The sequence below is a fragment of the Aythya ferina genome (assembly GCF_964211825.1).
Source record: "Aythya ferina genome assembly, chromosome: 5".
NCBI classification, from domain to species: Eukaryota; Metazoa; Chordata; class Aves; order Anseriformes; family Anatidae; genus Aythya; species Aythya ferina.
In genome coordinates, this window is record NC_140301.1 from 64,568,673 (window position 1) to 64,586,222 (window position 17,550).

The 17,550-nt window shown below is 47.1% G+C and overlaps 1 long non-coding RNA gene across 2 annotated transcripts; it reads right to left on the reverse strand.

The window, feature by feature from the left end:
- Positions 1 to 1,729: 1,729 nt before the first annotated feature.
- LOC311438166 lies at positions 1,730 to 11,656 on the reverse strand. 2 transcript variants are annotated; one of them, XR_014693956.1, is made up of 5 exons: positions 11,549 to 11,656; positions 10,481 to 10,565; positions 6,545 to 6,750; positions 5,512 to 5,600; positions 1,730 to 5,386 (listed from the first exon to the last, which is right to left on the reverse strand). It is a non-coding gene; the product is annotated as an uncharacterized lncRNA (long non-coding RNA). The 2 variants fall into 2 exon arrangements; XR_014693955.1 differs by lacking the exon at positions 6,545 to 6,750.
- Positions 11,657 to 17,550: the final 5,894 nt, after the last annotated feature.

Below are 17,550 nucleotides of genomic sequence, written 5' to 3' on the forward strand. Positions count from 1 at the left end.
AATCTGTGAGAACAGCTGCTTGTGCTGCTCTGCCACGGGAGCTGCTGGGCGGATTTGGGGGGACGCATTGCTCCGTGCCCCCTGCCCGTGGTGCCAGGGCAGCCCCCGCGGCCGAGAGCGCTGTCCCCGCTGGAGTCCCGATTACGTGGGTCATCCCCCACGTCTGCATGCAGCTCCGAGGATGCATGTTGACTTTTCTCAGTTAAGAAAAATTGCCTGAGGGCCTATTGGAAAAGCATTATGAAAGGGCACAGACAGCTATTTTAGATTTGATATTTACTGAAAGAAAGGCTGGTGGAGAAACTGAAGGCAGAAAGTAATTTGAGTGATAATGACCATAAAAAATATAAAATGATGGAATTTGTTATTCTAAAGAAAGGAGGAAGGAGAGCAACAGAATAATAATAACGGAGTTCAAAAAGGCTGGCTTCAGTAAACTCCGGGAGGCAGCAGTGCGGGTCTCCTGGGAGGATGCTCAAAGGCACCACGAACTGCTGCAGCACAGGCTGTTACTGCGCAAAGCTGCTCCACGGGCACGACAACAGCCTCCTGTTGCACTGGAACGGCAAGCACTCCCGAGGCTGTGCCTCAGCTCTCCGAGGATGTGAAGAAATAAAAAGAATCCTCCAAAAAAACAGAAATAAAGACACTTGGCTAAGGATGAATAGCAAGGAATAAACTCTCGTCTGTATGGATAAAATCAAAAAGCATAAGGCATAAAACTGGTGAGGAACATAAAAAGCAAAAAGAAAGGCAACTGTACGTGCATCAGAAATAAAAGGAAGACAAAGGAATGTGTAGCCCTGGTACTGAGCAGAGAGGGAAGCAAATGAAGGCTAAACCATTCAATGCCTTGTTGTTTCAGCCTTCAAAAAAAGGTTAATTGTGCCCAGACAATTACTGCAATTAATTTTAACAAGGGGATAACAGGTAAAGAAAAGATTAAAGTATATTTAGATAAATTAGATGTTTTCAAGCTATCAGAGCTGAATGAAATCCACCCTAGAATACTTGCTAAATTACCCCAGAAAACCTCTGGATTGGTGGTGATTACCAGTGAGCAATGAATACACCTGAGAGAGCAGGAGGCTGCCGGCCGGGACTCCTGTCCTTCAAGGGCAAGTGATGACAACCCCAGACAATTATAGAGCTGGAAGCCTAAATGAAGTACCGGAAAATGTACCAGGGCAAATGATTAAATAATGAGTTTGTGGTGTATATGGAAGACAATAAAGAGCCAATGTGGATTTTTCAGTGGGAAATCATGGTGAACTGGTGTGATCTGCTGCAAGGCAACTGCTCAGATGGCCCAGGTGGACCATGTGCAGCATGTGCCCTACCAGCCCCTCCTAAAGGCTGCCTAAAGATGGAGAAACTGCCCTGCTTCCCTAAATCCACATGTACTATCCTCGCCACCTTTATCATTTGTCCTGGGAAAAATGGCACAAGTGGATGTGGGGAAAAACAACAGTTTCCCCTGGTTATTAAAGAAATAGCTTAAGTGCACAACATCTGATAATGCTTGCCCTTCTTGAAGACAGATTTCAGATGAATAGCAAAAGAAAAAGAAACTTGTGTATAGAGAGGAGAACTCACCTCAAACTAGACATCCCAGCTGAAGGTAAGTGATGTATTTGATATATTGAGTTTTTCAAATGACCAAAAAAAAAATAAAATAGCTAATAACAAATTTTAACAAAGAACTTTTTAATAGCTTTTTTATCCTTGTTCAAGAGGGACTTTTCCCCCCTTATGACCCTCAAGCATTTTTTCACATCCATTTCTAGTAAGCAATGTGATGCTTTACTTGAGCATGCAATGAGGCTGTAATAGCATCTCTGAGCCCTGGGGACTTCGGTGTCTCAGAGAAGCTCTCACTCAGCTCTCAGCCCCTGATAGCAGCAGGCTCTGCATGGAGCAGGAAAAAAGACCAAATAGGTTTTAGTCCTAAACTTGTGACAAATATATCCCTGCTTGGCCACAATACAAGTTAGCTCTTCTGTCACTGATCCTCACCTGGGAGCATAGAGGCATGGCACATCGTGGGTCCGTCCTGGGCTGCGTAGGGGTAGGTGTGTTGGTGTGCATCCACTGTGCCACTGGGTGTGTTGGTCCTTGGGATTCTTCACCTGCTGCCTTTTAACCTCCAGGGTGTAAGAACTGGACTCCAGCTCAGGGTGGGATGACCACCACAGGAACCATGAATAATTTTGGCTGGGAGAGACCTCTGGACATTCTTGGTCCAACCTTTTCCTCAAAGCACCATGAACTTCAGACCTAAGTCAAGTTGCTCCAGGCCTTACCCATTTGTATTGTGAGTATTTCTGGACATGGGAGATCCATGGCTTGTCCAGGACCTTGTTCCACTGCATTCAGCAGTGCTGTAACCCCACAAGTCTGAGGATTTTGTTCTGATCTCAGCCTCTAGATGTTTGTAGAGTGACAAATAACCATCACAAGGGCTAGGATCTCTGTATACATATATTATACCATTGAAAAAAGACTTCTATTCATATTACAAATTAAAAGATATAGTAAGATTGAGTGGTATAAATATGTTCAATTTAACTTTCACATTTGAAATTATGAAATTAGCTTGGAAAACCCTGTAATTCAGGTGATTGAAACTTCCTCACTTGGGTTTATTTTGCTTTATGAGCTTCCTTCTAAAAACATCCTTCCATGCAAAGGCGTTGTGGAATAGAGCCAAGAAAACTCTTCTGCAGTGTTATAAGTTCACACAAAGTTTTATAAGCTCTGAATCAAAGCATAACGGAAAAAAAGGTTTATATTCCTGTGCTTTGGTTGTATTTTATTTTTCTCCATAGAACCTAAATATCAAACCCTTGAGACCTATCTTGAATGCCTGTAACCAGCAACTATTCTGGTTGCGGTGCCGTGGTTGTTGGTTTTGTTTGTTTTTTGTTTATTTTTTTCCCTCCTTTTGCAGAATTCCTTTAATAGAAAAGCAAGTAAGACATCTGAATGAATTTTATATGTTCCCTGAACTGTTCAAGCCTTTGAAATAACTCAGCTTGAAGTTTTAGTCAATATGAATAGAGACATTTAAAATATCTTTGTGTTCTTCTGTCAATAAAAGATGGCAAAAGGCTAAACAGTTGAAAATAGACAGTAGAGTCAGAGATGCAGCCAGTACAGAGCATCCTCCACAGGGAACAAGGCATTAGTAAGTGTAATTGACAAATTTGATACGAATTTATAGCAGTGTTGATAACTAAAGAAACAGCTTTCATACATTCCTTTAAAAATAAAAATAGTGGCTTCACCTCTTGAAACCTAGTATAACAATTTTTGAAAAGGGAATATGTACAAGCTGCATCATTTGAGCATTTTACAAATATCATTGATAGGAGGCACCTCTGTTGGTAGGTAGCGCCACTTCATTGTATGATGAATGTATGCATTCATCAGCATAGAATCAAAATATTCCTTTTAATTTCCAGGTAAATGTTTAGTTACACCAACAAGACTTCCATGCAACTCTGGTGTTCCGGGACACAAGACTGAAGACAGCTCTGACCACACAGCAGAAAGCAGGGTTAGTGCTGAGTGGGCTTGGCCCGGGCACTGTGCGGAGCCTTCACAGCACTGCAGCGCCTCGCCTGCACCGCTGGCCTCTGCTCTTCCAACTCAGGCATCACTTCATCACAGTCCATTGCATAACATGGAAATGGCTCATGGGTGATGCAAGGGGTAGAAATGGATGATAAATCAACCTATTAGTGCATGATTCAGTGCCTGACAAATTTTAGATTCCATCTTTTCCCAGTTCATTTTGCAAATCCTGCATTCTCTGAAGAGCACAGCAGGGAGAGGAATTGGGCTCTGCTGTTAAATGGCAGACAGCAATCAGGACCATGTGAAACACCATACCCAGCACCGGAGGCCTTCACGAGTGGCCAAATAGAGAAGTACCTCCATGGAGATGGATTTTAGAGCTTTTCTGAAAGCTCCAAGCCTGAAGGAGTTTGGGAATGTTCCTCAATATTTTCTGCCATGGCCTTGTAGCACTTTCTAAGAGCCAGCAGTGCAGCACAGCATTCCTGGTGTGCCAAGTGGTGAATAAGATGCCTTTTGAAAATAAAGTCTTCCAGATAATCAGGGAAGGAGGTCAGTGCTGCAGAAAAAGGAACAGATGATGTTGTGCTAGTCAAGTTTCATAGCCCTCATACTTTACCCAGAGAGGATGCTCTAGAAACTAGCACAATGACTTGTGCCAATATATGCCCTTGAGTTGACTGGACTTGATCCTTAGGAGTTGTCTGAGGCTAGAGCATGGGAGATCTCTGTATACAGCTGTGGTAGGAAATTTGTGGCTGGGGAACTTCTGAACAACTTATGAGCATAATCCTCAGCCTTGTCATTGTAAATGGCACTGCGGGAGAAGTTAAATCATCCTTGGTACTTCTCAAACTCTGAACAAGCATAGAAAAATATTGTTTTCAGCTTTTGAGGACCTCTTTTCTACATACAAATTGGAGGAATAGATGGATGCTAAAAATGTGGCAGGAGAACAGGACTGAAATATTTAAGACCAGAATTAGAAAAAAAGGTAGCAGGGGATGTCTCACGTGAATAACCTCGTATCAAAGTTTAACTTCTACTTCTCATGAATGAGGAAAACAGAAATAGTTTTGCTGTAAGCCATTTTTCCTGGTCCTAGAACAAGCTTTCATGCAAAGGATCGGATTAATCTCATCTAATTTGCAATTGCCTAGTCTAAACTGTCTGTCTGACTGACATTACAGCCCAGCTATCTGGCATATTTTATGTGTGTGCTGCAGTTTGTGAGTGCCATGTGTCTGGTTACATGGGGACTCTTTATCCCTGCATGGTTTTGACACAGTCAGTGTTAGGAGAGATGAAACCCCTCGACTGGTCATGTTGTGTGTGATACCGTACACTGGTCAGCGTCTGAGCACACCAGAACAGACTGGGTAGCCTGGGAGCATTCTCATTTTACCAGTATCCCTGAGCCAACTGCTACGACAGAAAAAATAGTTTCCAAGCTGGTGGCAGAGTGATGTGAAGATATGTGGGTCTCTTGAGTAGCTGGAATTACTCAGGTTTATAAGTCAAAATCAACAACCTTAAATTGACCTATAAACAGCTAATGGTGCTCTCTAAGATTTGTATTGATTGCTCAGCAGATTCTTCAGGCTTGCAAGTAAAATGTAGCTTTGTTCTTCCTACCTCTCCTCTTATGAAAAATGCTGGTCAGGTGGGGATCTGAACAGGAAAGATGGGATCTAAATATTCCTGACTTCGGACAGTACCTGGTGCACGAACATGCCTGTCTGTTAGCTCACTCACACTCTTCCTGATGGACTTCTCCGCATGAAAAACAAGTTTGGATTCAATGTATCTTAGGAAAACAAAACAAACAAAAACAAACAAAAAACCATAGTTATTCATGGTGTATAGGTAATTATGTAATGACTTGTAGGCATTCATCAAAGTATTTAGCCTTGTATATCTCCGTGAGGTTACCTTACTGCAGTGTTTTCACCTCTGTGTTCTGCTTCGTCCACCAAAGAGGAGTCCATTCCAAAAGACAGCTGATCATTAAAGCATCTCATCTAAAATAAAACCTTGGCATGAGAAGGATCTATTGAAAATTCATTACCAGGCAGTTATGAGAAAAGCACCTGTGCTTTCTTTGGTGGGCACTAGGCATTGGATCATTCTAATAGTGCTGTTTGCAAATATCAAATAATAATGGAAAGCATGACAATAATGAAGTAACTAATCAGATGAACTGTTGAGCACAGGTGCCTACATTTACAACTCTTTCATCAAAGAGAAAATTAAGCGCTCTCAGAATATTGTGGCAAATTGCTTGCTGTTATATGACTGCTAATCAGGTGGAGTACATAAATGCATCAGGAAGAATCTTGAGCAATTATGGCAGTAGATGATTAAGGCTCATAACACATCATGGGACAGAGAATGGGCTCCTTTTCTTTGCCTGCAGACATAAATGTGTGTTGCACAAAGAAGCACCAACAGCTCAGAGCCAGCAGCTCTGCTGAAGTTCAGCTGACGCAGGGTGTGTGGCAGAACATGACTCCTGCATCCACACACTTGTAGCACAGCCCTGGCAGTGCCCCAGGGCCAACCACCTGCCTAGGGATGGGAGTTCACAGGGACACTTTTGGTAAACCTGTATTCATGGTGGAGTGTGGGGTGGGTGGCATTACTGTACCTTACCGGCACCCTTCGATGCGACACTGCGCCTGGCAGTCAGATGCAGCCACAAAGAGTTTGTGCCCCCAGCACAAGCCCTGCAAAGCCTTCCCCAGCCTCTCCAGCACCATGACACTGAGAGGGCACTCATCTGGCTGCTCCTCAACCCAGCTGCTGTAGGGGATGGATCCCCTCTGGGTCTGGGTGATGAGCACACCCACGCCAAAACTGGGTTTACCCACCTCAAAAGGCTTCCCTGGCAAAATAGCATGGCTACTGCATCATCCCCTGTCTTTCTCCCCTCCCATGGCTTTCGGAGACAATGTGCTTTTCCTACCTGCTCTTCCAGCTTCTCGGGCCACTGATCAAGCCCTGCATTTTTTCCCTGCTTCCTCCTGTCTTACGGAGTTTCTCTGAGATGCAGCAAGGCCACCTCCCGAGTCCATTTGAGAGGTTTCTGGAGCTACTCAGCCTGAGACTGACCCCTCAGCGAAACTCTGCAGACAAGCCTCTTTCTGTGCTTTGTTGTTCTGAGGGTTTCCGCTGAGGGGAGAAAATGAAGAAGGTTTGGCAGCAAGCTTTGTCTCTGAAAGCCAGCCGAAGGCCGCTGTCCCTGTGCCATGAGGGGTGTCCCTGTGTCGGGTGGCTGGCGTGACTGTCTGCAGGAGGAGGGCCTGGCAGGGAGCAGCAGGCTGATTGTCATCTCCTCTCCTTTTCCCCCTTAAACCCATGCTCTAAACTACCCACCAAGATGTGACGGAGCCGGTCTCCTGGCACGGTCCCTCTACAAGACACTACAGGACTGCTCCCACCGCAGGCTGGAGGAGCTGTGCCGGGGGGCTACAGGCTGCACAGCGGGTGTCACGGCCCCAAAAGGTGCCTCCAGCACGGCACGGCTGCCGTGCCCAGGTTGTGACAGCAGTTCCCAAACTGGGTGTTGATTACAGAGGCGTGAAGCAGGAAACAGCTACCTTGTGCCAATGCATTGTACCACATGCGAATCCATGACCAAACCCTGTTGTTTGATAGACTAAAAATAGCGTGTTCCTCCAAGGCATAGAAAGTCACAGAATCACAGAATCCCCCTATAATTTAGTCTACACAGTTGCATCGCTTCTGTTTACCCTGCCACTAGTGCTATCACGCAATCGTCCTCCTGTGCTCTGCCCTACAGGCCGAGCTCCCTGCTGCCGGCCTGTTCCTCACGCTACCCCTCAGAGCGACCCTCGTGTTGTAGGAGCATGCAAGCTCTCCGTCAGCCTCAGTGACTCGTGATTAATATGGCAAGCAATAAGAGAAAATGAAATGGGTTCTGGATATTTCAGGATAGAAGATAATATAATCCCATTATATACATATAAAAAAGTTATCTTCATCTGTTCTTCTCTGCTGCTTCCACTTCTCTGTTACTGGGCTTTACAAATCCTTTGTATTTCCTTTCATTTAATTTCAGTTGAGTTGGGATTGTGAAACTATTCCTATGCTGACACTTGAATAGCAGATGTGCTAATATCCACAAGTATCTGCTTAATCCATGCATAAAACAGCAAACTACTGTTTTGTGTGTGTGATGCATGCGTGTGCGCGCTAGTCTATAGGGAGGTGTGTGCTGTCATCTCTGCTTCACATGTGTCCCACTGCTTCACACACTTGTGTCACACTGCTGCACACACGTCACACTGCTGCACACATGTCCCACTGCTTCACACACATGTCACACTGCTGCACACACAGAGCTCACGGCGGCAGAGCTGGAGCCCCACCAGAGAGCTGCGGAGGTGGTCACAACATCTGGGCTGCGTCTCACAGGGGCACGAGGGCACACGGTGAGCCCCCTGCAGCAGGAGCAATGGTGCTGGAGGGGTGACTCGGGGTGTTACAGGAGGGACGGGGGCTGTGGGGGCTCTCCCTTCACCTCTCTGTTGCCTCCCCGTTGCTCTGCCCGCAGCTGAAACCCAATGTGCACAACGAGCTATGGACAGGGTGGCTCAAAACACAGCACGGGCAGAGGCTTCTCCGATGCTGCCTGTGCTCTCTGCGTGAAGGCCTTAGCACAAAGCTTCCCTTTAAAAAAGAGAAAGCTGTAAAACCTTGGAAAGCAAACTCCCCAGCACCCCCAGCATGCACCCACAGCCAGTACAGGATCTTGCTGACTGTGCGCCCAGCATCTCCCTTTCCCCTCTGACCAGGACGAACTGCAGAAGAAGAGGCCGGGTGGGTGAAGGTGCTCACACGATGTCCTCTCCAGTGCCCTGGGTAAGCAGGAGCTGAGTCTCAGCGCTGCTGCCTCCCGATGCCTGTGTGAGCTCTGAAATGGGGACTGAGGAGCTGGCAGGAGCCCCGCACTGCAGCCCGCACCTGTTTGTGGTGGCTACTGCAAATAGCTCGGAGATGTGAAAACCAAAGCTTCAGACAGCAAAAAAAAAAAAAAAAAAACAACAAACCTCTAAATGGAGCTGGTAGGCAATGCTGCTTCCCTAATCCTTAGACATAAACCAACATCTGCAGCACTCATACTCTACTGCCAAATGCTTACATTAGGGATACACTCAGCAGTCCAATACATTTTAAGGCTGAGCACAGCAATGTGCTGAGAGCCCCGAGCACCCCCACAATTTATGAGAACACTTTCTCTTGGCACATAATCTTGCAGGATCCTGCCGCTGGCTTCCCCAGTGGGACCACTTCTGTGCTGGAAGGTTTGCAAATCTATATCTTAATTTGATACCAGCTGCTAGCAATATAGCTTTGACACCCCTACATCATCCTTCTTCTTAAGCTACAAACTGCATCTCATAGACACTTATAAGCTTTTCTAAACATAGTTAGAAAAAGAAAAAAAAAAATCCAATTATATAGCATTTGTTAGACCATGAGGGGTTTTTAAAATCTTCAGGGTTTTGATCCTCACGAAGAAGTCATTACTGCTGGAATTTCTATATCTTATATTCTTACAAATGGGAAACACTAGGCCTGGCAGGAACAAAGGCAGAAGGACTCCCAGGGGCACTCCTGGTGCCAAGGACACAAGGGGTTCCCCCAGGCGATGCACGGTGCTCAGGACCCCCTTATGCAGCCACTCCTCATCCTGGGCTGGCACTCTGCAGCCAGGCACTGCCACACTGGGTCCTGATGGCTGGAGGCCCCCGCAGTGTCCTTCGGGTGGGCAGACAGAGGAAGGGGGCGTCCCTGCCCCTGCCACTTTCCGGAGTGGGGCTGGGTGTGGGGACAGAAGACCCCATCCAGGGGTCTTGCAACAGCCCCACGAGCTGCAGCAGTGGCGGACGGGTGCACTCAGCCACAACCCCAGCAGCAGCACCTCCTGCCAGCCTTGTTCCATATAACAACGGATGTGCAACTGCAGGAGCTGAGCAACGGAAATCAAAAACTTGTCCTCAGCTGAGAAATTTGTAATCTGCTCACATCCTTGCAGAATCATAACCCACAAATACCAGCAAACCCACTGGCTCCACAGATTAGTCTGTTTTCTTCTGGCATGAGAGCTGCTAAATGGAAAGAGACAGCCAGGAAAATTTGCCTATAATTATTCACAACACTACACATGCAACTCTCTCAACAGCTTCCATCACTGATACTCATGCTGTTACGCTTCCCTGCATCCATTTTCACAGGGCCCTTGCATGGGTTTCACACGTACGTGCAGTGCAAGCGAGCTCTGTGCATGTGCCTGCCCCGTGACCTGTGCCTGTCCCGGTCTGCAGCTCGAGGGGTCCCTGCACACACAGGAGGCAGGCGCACCAGGGCTGCTTGGTACCTGTGGGATGAAAGCTCGGAACACGTGTTTTTGGGGCCAGTGCAATACTCAAGCTCCTGGTCATGGGGGCAGTGTGGTGTACAGCTGCTGTGGTTACTGTTCTTGTAGACACTTGTGAAAAGTGTGTATCCTTCTGAGAGTGCTGGTGCACTTTAAAAGTTTTCAGGTTAAGAGTGGCAAGAGTGATTGGAGGTCCAGCAGACTTGCCTTACAGTGGAAAACTAAACAAGCTCAATCTGTTTAGTTTACTCAATAAAATAACTATTTCACCTCTACTTAAGTACTTGTAAAGGAGAAGATTTCTGATAGCAGAAGGGCTCTTAAATTTATCAGGCAAAGGTACACCAAGGTCCTTGCCTGGGAGCAGCAGCCAGGCAAGTCTGGAGCAGAAAAACAATGGTTTTAACACTGAGCAAATCAAGCCATCGTATTATGGTGATGACCATATGAAATCCACATCGTAAGGTGATGTGGATTTTTGATCACTTGAAATCTCACCTGAAGATAGGATGCACTCCTCACTCAGGCTACTGCAGGGTGATTTTCCAGCCCACTGGCAGACTAAGCACTTTCCTCTGACTGCCTGGGAAAGAAGATGCAAAGTTAATGTTATTAACATAAGGAAACTGGTAAATGAGAAGAGCAAGCATACTGTCAGCTGGAAACGGGTTTGGGGCATATCAAGTACCAAGCAGAAGAAGTCAGCGATTAACTGAAATCAAAGATAGGGATTTAAATCAAAGCTATGCTAGCTTTATGCATATATTGTAGAATGACTTTGTGTATCTCACTTCAGACTTCATTATGTTTATTGCCTTCAAATCCGTGGGCACAGGTACTGAACAGATTCAATGGATTGCCCAACAGCCCATTGATGTATACTAGGAAAGTCATGTAGTAAAAATATGGTTAGATCAACTTAACACGATTTTTGACAGCATAATCATCACTGTCTGTAAAGATGATGCATCTGCTATCGCTGGTTGATCCATCAAGGTATTTAACGCATTAGTACATTATTAATTGCAGTATTTTCCTACAAGCCCTCTAACCTACATATGTGTGGGTATGTATAGGGATGCCGTGTGTACACACCGCGCCTCTGGGTGTGCATAAAAGCCCTCACTGAGTGCTGTGCCAAACCCAAGCTGCCACTGCCAAAACCCCGCACCACGCATTGGCTGGGGTGGCTGTGCAGCAAGGGCTGAGCTCCCCTGCTGTGCCCAGCGTTCGCCAGTGAGTTGTCTCCTCTGCTGCTGCAGCCGCTCAAAAAATACAGATTTAAAATGCGTTCTCTACTTTAGTCGAGCTGTTGACGCAAAACAACATTTAAAATATCCTTTTGTTTTTGCTCTTGGTAAAATCCGAGTTTAAAAACTTAATCATCTCCCGTTTATTTATTTGTTTACTTGTTTATTTATTTATTTCACTTCCTTCTCGCTTCCCTCCAGCCCTTTGGGTTTCTGTGCAAAAACAGATAAGTTAATCTGAACAAAAACATGGTAATACTTGAAAAAGCCCTCCCCGTCAAACGGCAGGGAATGACATTTACTTTTTTCTCCCTACCCCGTATTTCTGTGTCGGCCCCGCCGGGCAGCACACGGGGAGGCTGTGCCGGCCCTGCCACCTCGGCCGCCTTCCCCGATGGGGCCGCAGCAGGACCGGGACCGGGACCACGCTCAGCACCCCCGGGGCAGAGCCGTCGGTGCGAGGCGCTCCTGTCCCCTCCCGGGCCGAGCCGGGCCCCCAGCAGAGGGCCCCCAAGGGCAAGCCGAGGCGCCGAGACCCCCAGCGGGTGTCGGGCCGGGCTGCGGGGCCGGGGGGGCCGCTGCGGCTCCGTGTGCCGGGGGCTGGAGGCGCGGCCCCCGTGCGAGGAGCCGAGCGCTGCGTGCGGCGCTGCTCGTACACGGAGCCAGGCTGTGCTCCACGCGGCTCTGTTACAGAGCTGTCGTAGTACAGACCGTGTTTCATTTTATTATTATTGTTTTTTTTTTTTCCATGACACAGCTATTTATTTCTATTTTCATTTAAGAACAACAGATAACTTCATAGCATTGGATGTCATGTGTTAAATATTTATAGCCCACCGTGAAAAAAAAAAAAAAAAAAGAAATGAAGTGATTGTTTCTCTCAGGAAATTAGGATGCCAGCTGCAAACCTGAAATGCTTTGGATTTTGCAGGTAAATAAAACACTCTCTTCCAGGGCTGCTCCTGGAAATGCTGTGTCGCAGCTGGCTGTTGTTTTTAAAGCTGAAAGCACTCAACTTCCCAAGCCTTTGGTGCAGGTAGAAAGAGGGAGGGGTTATTTTAAACATTCTGCCATAGACTTCACAGAAAGAGCCCCGACGGCCATTACAGTGAGAGAGAAATCCAGAGCAGTACAGAAGGAACGGTTGGTGCTGATCAAAAGGCTAGGCTAAAAACAATTGCAACAAAAACGAGCTGTGAGGATCTGCTCTGTACAACAAGTTCTGGCGGTGTATTGCTGGCTCAGAGCAGCAGGCACAGCCTGTCTCAGGGTGCCGTTAGCTCTGCCCCAGTAGGAAACGCAGCTCCTGGTGGGGCTGGAGTTAACCAGGTCCGTGCTGAGTGTCACTGGGAAGCAAACAGGTTTAAACCATGAGAGAACACATGGATGGTTTCTGAAGTGCTGATGATCAAACTATCAAGCCATGGATTTCTGACCCCGTGGACCTGACCAGCACTCACAGCCCCGTAGGCTGGTGGTGCAGCACGCCTGCCCCTGCACACTGTGGCTGCAGCTGGGCTGCCCAGCCGGGGGTCCGCAAGCCCCACAGCCCCCAGGCACAGCAGGAACCATGGTGGGACCAGCCAGCAGCCACTGGCTGCTTCCTTCTGACACAGACCTTCAATTATGCGTTGTCGAACTGCACCAAGATCATGTCAGGAACCAAACTGAATTTCCTTCATGGCAGGATGGAGCCGGAGTGCTCATTCAGCCCCTTTGGTGCTCACAGGAGCCATCCTGAGCGCTGGCACAGCGGCACTCACAAACCTGGAGGCTAACATCTGCTGCTGTAAATGCCTCTCAGAGCTGACCCTTAGACCCAGATTGTGTTTCTGATCCAGATTTGCTCAGAACCCAGCAAAACAGGGACCTGTCTTCTGCCTGCTGTTTCTGAAAGATAATCAGCAGAAGCACTTTGATCTCAGTAAAGTGTTTTAAAGAGGAAACGCCAGAGTTGGTGTGAAAAATGGAAGCTTTGAAGGGGGCCACCTGAAAAAGTTCACTTTTAAATTGAAGCCCAAACCTGCTCTCATGGGGTTAAGGTGATGTTTTGGTCATGCTGTAGAAGTGGTCTTCAGCCAGTGACCTTGCTGCCCGTGGGTGTCAGATTGTTTGTTCTCTGGCATAAGAATGCCAAAGCCAAAATAAAGCTGCAACATCTTGGAGGCACAGTAAGATAAACTGCTGTTGATCTACGTGACAAAAAAGTGCTCTGGTTTTCTGTTGTTGCTGCCTTTTCCTGACACGTGGGAAGCAGCAGGACTTCGGTTTGCCTTTGGCTGCTGTAACTGTAGGACACCATCCAGCTGACGTGTTCTGCTCCGGCTTGTATTTGTATGAATTTGGTGCATTGAAGACCTGGGCTGCTGGCTGCATTCTCTGGGATCCACCACCACCCTCTGATCCTTTCTGCTGAGATCTTGCCATGCTTGAAAAATGGCATCTTTTCTCTTGGTGAGGCTAAACAACTTCTTTATATTGCTGATAGCTAAAAATCGTGAAGATTTACAGCCTTTGCTGTGTGTACTGCTTGCTGGGCCCTCTTCCCCCAGAGCTCAACTTCATTCATGAACTCACAGAATGGCTGGGGTTGGAAGGGACCATGAAGATCATCCAGTTCCAACCACCCTGCCATGGGCAGGGACACCATCCACTAGATCAGGTTGCCCAGGGCCTCATCTAACCTGGTTGTGAACACCTCCAGGGATTGGGCAGCCACAGCCTCTCTGGGCAACCTGTGCCAGTGCCTCACCACTCTCTGAGGGAAGAGTTTTCTCCTAACATCCAATCTAAATCTCTTTTGGTTTAAAACCATTCCCTTTTGTCCTGTCATCATCTGATTGAGCAGAGTCACTCCCCATCTTTTTGTCCCTCCTCCGAGGGTCACCACTCATCACCAGCCTCCACCTGGACACAGAGCCATTGACCACTGCTCCCTGGGTGCAACCTTCAAGCCAATTCCTTATCCACTGAATGGTTCACCCTTTGAATTCACCTCTCTCCAATTTGGAGATCAGGATGTCGTGTGGGACCACGTCAAAGGCCTTACAGAAGTCCAGGTAGATGACATTTGTTGGTCTTCCCTTGTCAACTGATGCAGTCACCCCATCACAGAAGGCCACCAGGTTGGTCAGGCACGATTTGCTTTGGTGAAGCCGTGCTGGCTGTCTCGGATCACCTCCTTGTCCTGCATGTGCCTTGACATTGCTTCCAGAAGGATCTGTTCCATGACCCGCCCAGGCACAGAGGTGAGGCTCACCGGTCTGTAGCTCCTGGGTCCTCCTTTCCACACTTTTTAAAGGTGGGAGCGACGTTTCCCTTTTTCCAGTCACAGGGACTTCCCCTGACTGCCAGGACTCTTCAGATAGGGTGGAGGGAGGCTTGGCAATTTGGCCAGCCAGTCCTGCCTGCAGCTGGTTTCGCTCAGCAGCATGGCATTGCCGCAGGACATGCCCCGAGCAGCTCAGCACCGGCCTCCCTCGTGTGAGCAGGGTCTCAGTGGCAGGACCAACCAAAGCCCGTGGTAACCTCTGTGTGCAGATCCTCAGGGTACCTGTTCAACGTATCAGTATTTCCTATTTTTGAAGAAATTGTAAGTCAGCAGTCAGAAAGTGCACCCCAGTTTAATTTAAAGATTACCCGTGATGACTATAATTTGAAGCTTCCAAACTAACTCAGAAGTTAAGTAACGTTGACAGCTCTCCGGCTGATAAGCTCGTATTACCCTTTGTTTGATATGTCTGTACTTGAGCTAAGGATATACTCTTTTTAACACAAACTGAGACCTTGAGGATCATTTCTGAGCGGCTCATGACCTTTTCTTGTTTGCAGTGCTTGACAGAGCCCCACATCTGCTGCGGCCTGGCAGAGGTAAGCTCCAAGCACCTGCCTTGCTTAATAGCACTTTAAATGACTTTGCCTTTCTTTAAAGGTTACTCAGCTAATATAGCTGAGCAGGAAGGTAAAGGCCAGTTCTAAAATGTCTGTAACTGTAGCAAAACCTGCACTGCTGCATTGCAAAGCACTGCCAGCTGTGGGCATGGGATTTATGCCTGCTGTGAGGGAAATGGAAAGAGGAGCATTGTCTGCTCCAAAGGAGGAGAGGTCAGCTGCATGCGTGAGTTGTCGCTAATTAACAGATGCCTTCCCCTCCGGCGATGTTTGAGATTAGCAGGTTCAGTGGAAAAGAAGCTGTAGCTGGGGTCATTATAAAAGAAGGCAGCAAAGCTGGGCAGTGTGAGGGATAATTGTCCTGGCATTTTAAAGATTACCTTGATAGCACCCAGGTTGTTACGAGTGTTTGCAGACCAGGGCTGTGTTTTCATTCCACCTCTCAGCCTTTTTGCAACCACAAACTGGTTTGCTGGTGGGGTCCCTGCTGGTGCCAATTCATCAGGTCCTTGAGCATTGAAATGGCATTGGCTATTCATTAAATTATTTACAAGGGACAAGAAAGGAAGGTTTCCGGCCTTCACACCTGTGATACCAGATGGAGCTGTTTTTTTTTTTTCCCTTTCTTAAATCTGCTCTCCCAGAGGCCCAGCCAGCATCGCTCCCTGGCTCGGCTCTGGCCAGCAGCAGGTCCCTTTTGGGGCTGACCCTGCTCTGACATGGGGCTCTGTGAGCTCTGCTCACAGATGCCACCCCTGTAAGACTCTGCTACCAAGGCCTTGCCATGTAAATCCAGTACAAAGCAAGAGGCTAAAACCCGTGTGGGGACTCAGGGTGCTTGTAGGGATCCCACAGCCCAGAGAGATCATCAGATCACCAGCCAGGGTGGTGGCAGATTCTTTTTGCATCGTGATCGTGTCCCAGTGCTTTGGGTCACTGGGAGTGAGAGGAGTGACTCTGGGTCCTTTGGTGGCCATGGGACGGAGCAGCTGGCCCAGCTGTGCTCATCGGTGTTTTGGGATGTGCCCGGCTCAGGGGCAGGCTGCTCTGATGAATGCCCACACGCAGCAGTGTGCAGTGCAGTGCTAGGCCTTTTGAATAAACAATCAACCTACTTCTGCTTGGTATCTGCTCAGCAACTCATTCTGAAGGCAGAGACATTCCAGTAACAGCTTCTGGGGCTGCCTGGAGAGCTGTCAGCGGGGCTGCCTGGTGTCAGCAGTGAGCGTTTCTGCTGGACACTGCTGCACGCAGCTGCGGGTGTTGGGGGAAGTCTCCCGGCCGAGCCTCTCCTGGCAGCTTTACATTGCTTCCTCGGGACTTTCTGATAAGCCTGCAAATCAGCTTTGCTGTGCAGAGGGGAGGAAAGGTCCTGCCCAGAGCCTTGAAAGGACCCAGAAGCTAAGTTTTTCAATGTTTCAGCCAACAGCACGGTCTTTAGAGGCTACCCTGATAATCATAATTTTATTTACACAGCAAAGGCAAGTGAGCTTGCAAACGCTTTCTTTGGGCTTTCCTGAGTTTCCTTCTGGTATGTTTTTTCTCCCTTCCCTGTTATGTACCATTCAACTTTCTATTATTTTCAGCAGAATCGGTTAAAATCTTTGCTCACTGTGGATTCAACATCTGCTCCTGGGTTATTCCTGAGCTGTTCTTTATTTCTTCAAACACATTTTGCTGTCTCATGTTGGAAAGGATGTTAAAGAACTTGTGGACTGTGTTCCTAGACAAGAATAATCTTATTTCTACAAGAGTCTCATTTCCAGTCTCTCATATTACATTTCTGATACTCTCTGTTGTAATATCAGCTTTTGGTTTTAATACTTAAATACTCTATGGATAGAATCCATTACACTTGAAGGCAAAAGTCAGATTTTCGACATGAGCTAATGGTCTGGGCAAGCGATTTAGCTACTGAGTATCTTAAAAGCTGTAAAGTTGGGCTAATTATTGCTGGTTACCCATGGAGTGGACAATACAGAGTGGTACTATATTCTCTCTGTCATAGGCCAGTAACTCCCCGCCCCCCCTTTTTTCCTTTTTTTTTTTTTTTCCCTTTATTTTTTTTCTTTGTTTTCCATAGAAAAATAATCAACAGTAACAATTTGGAAGTTCTTGGACAAGAAAGTGATCATGGGTATTTTCATCAAATGTTAATATTTTTTTTTAGTATCAGTGAAATCGAAATCACTTTTAAAAAGCCAGCAAGAACACTTTGGAGTCATGCAGAATATTCAGTTTAGTTTACTAGAATTACTAGATGAAAGGACAGTGGGAAATAATAGCCGGCCAGACTGGTCTGAGGGAAACTTGAATGAAATGAGTAAAGCCATTGTGAAAACCAATTTACCCTAACAGTCTGTAACTACATAGACTTTTTAAACATTATTTCTAGACTCAAAGCTGTATGTGATTAATGGATCAAAT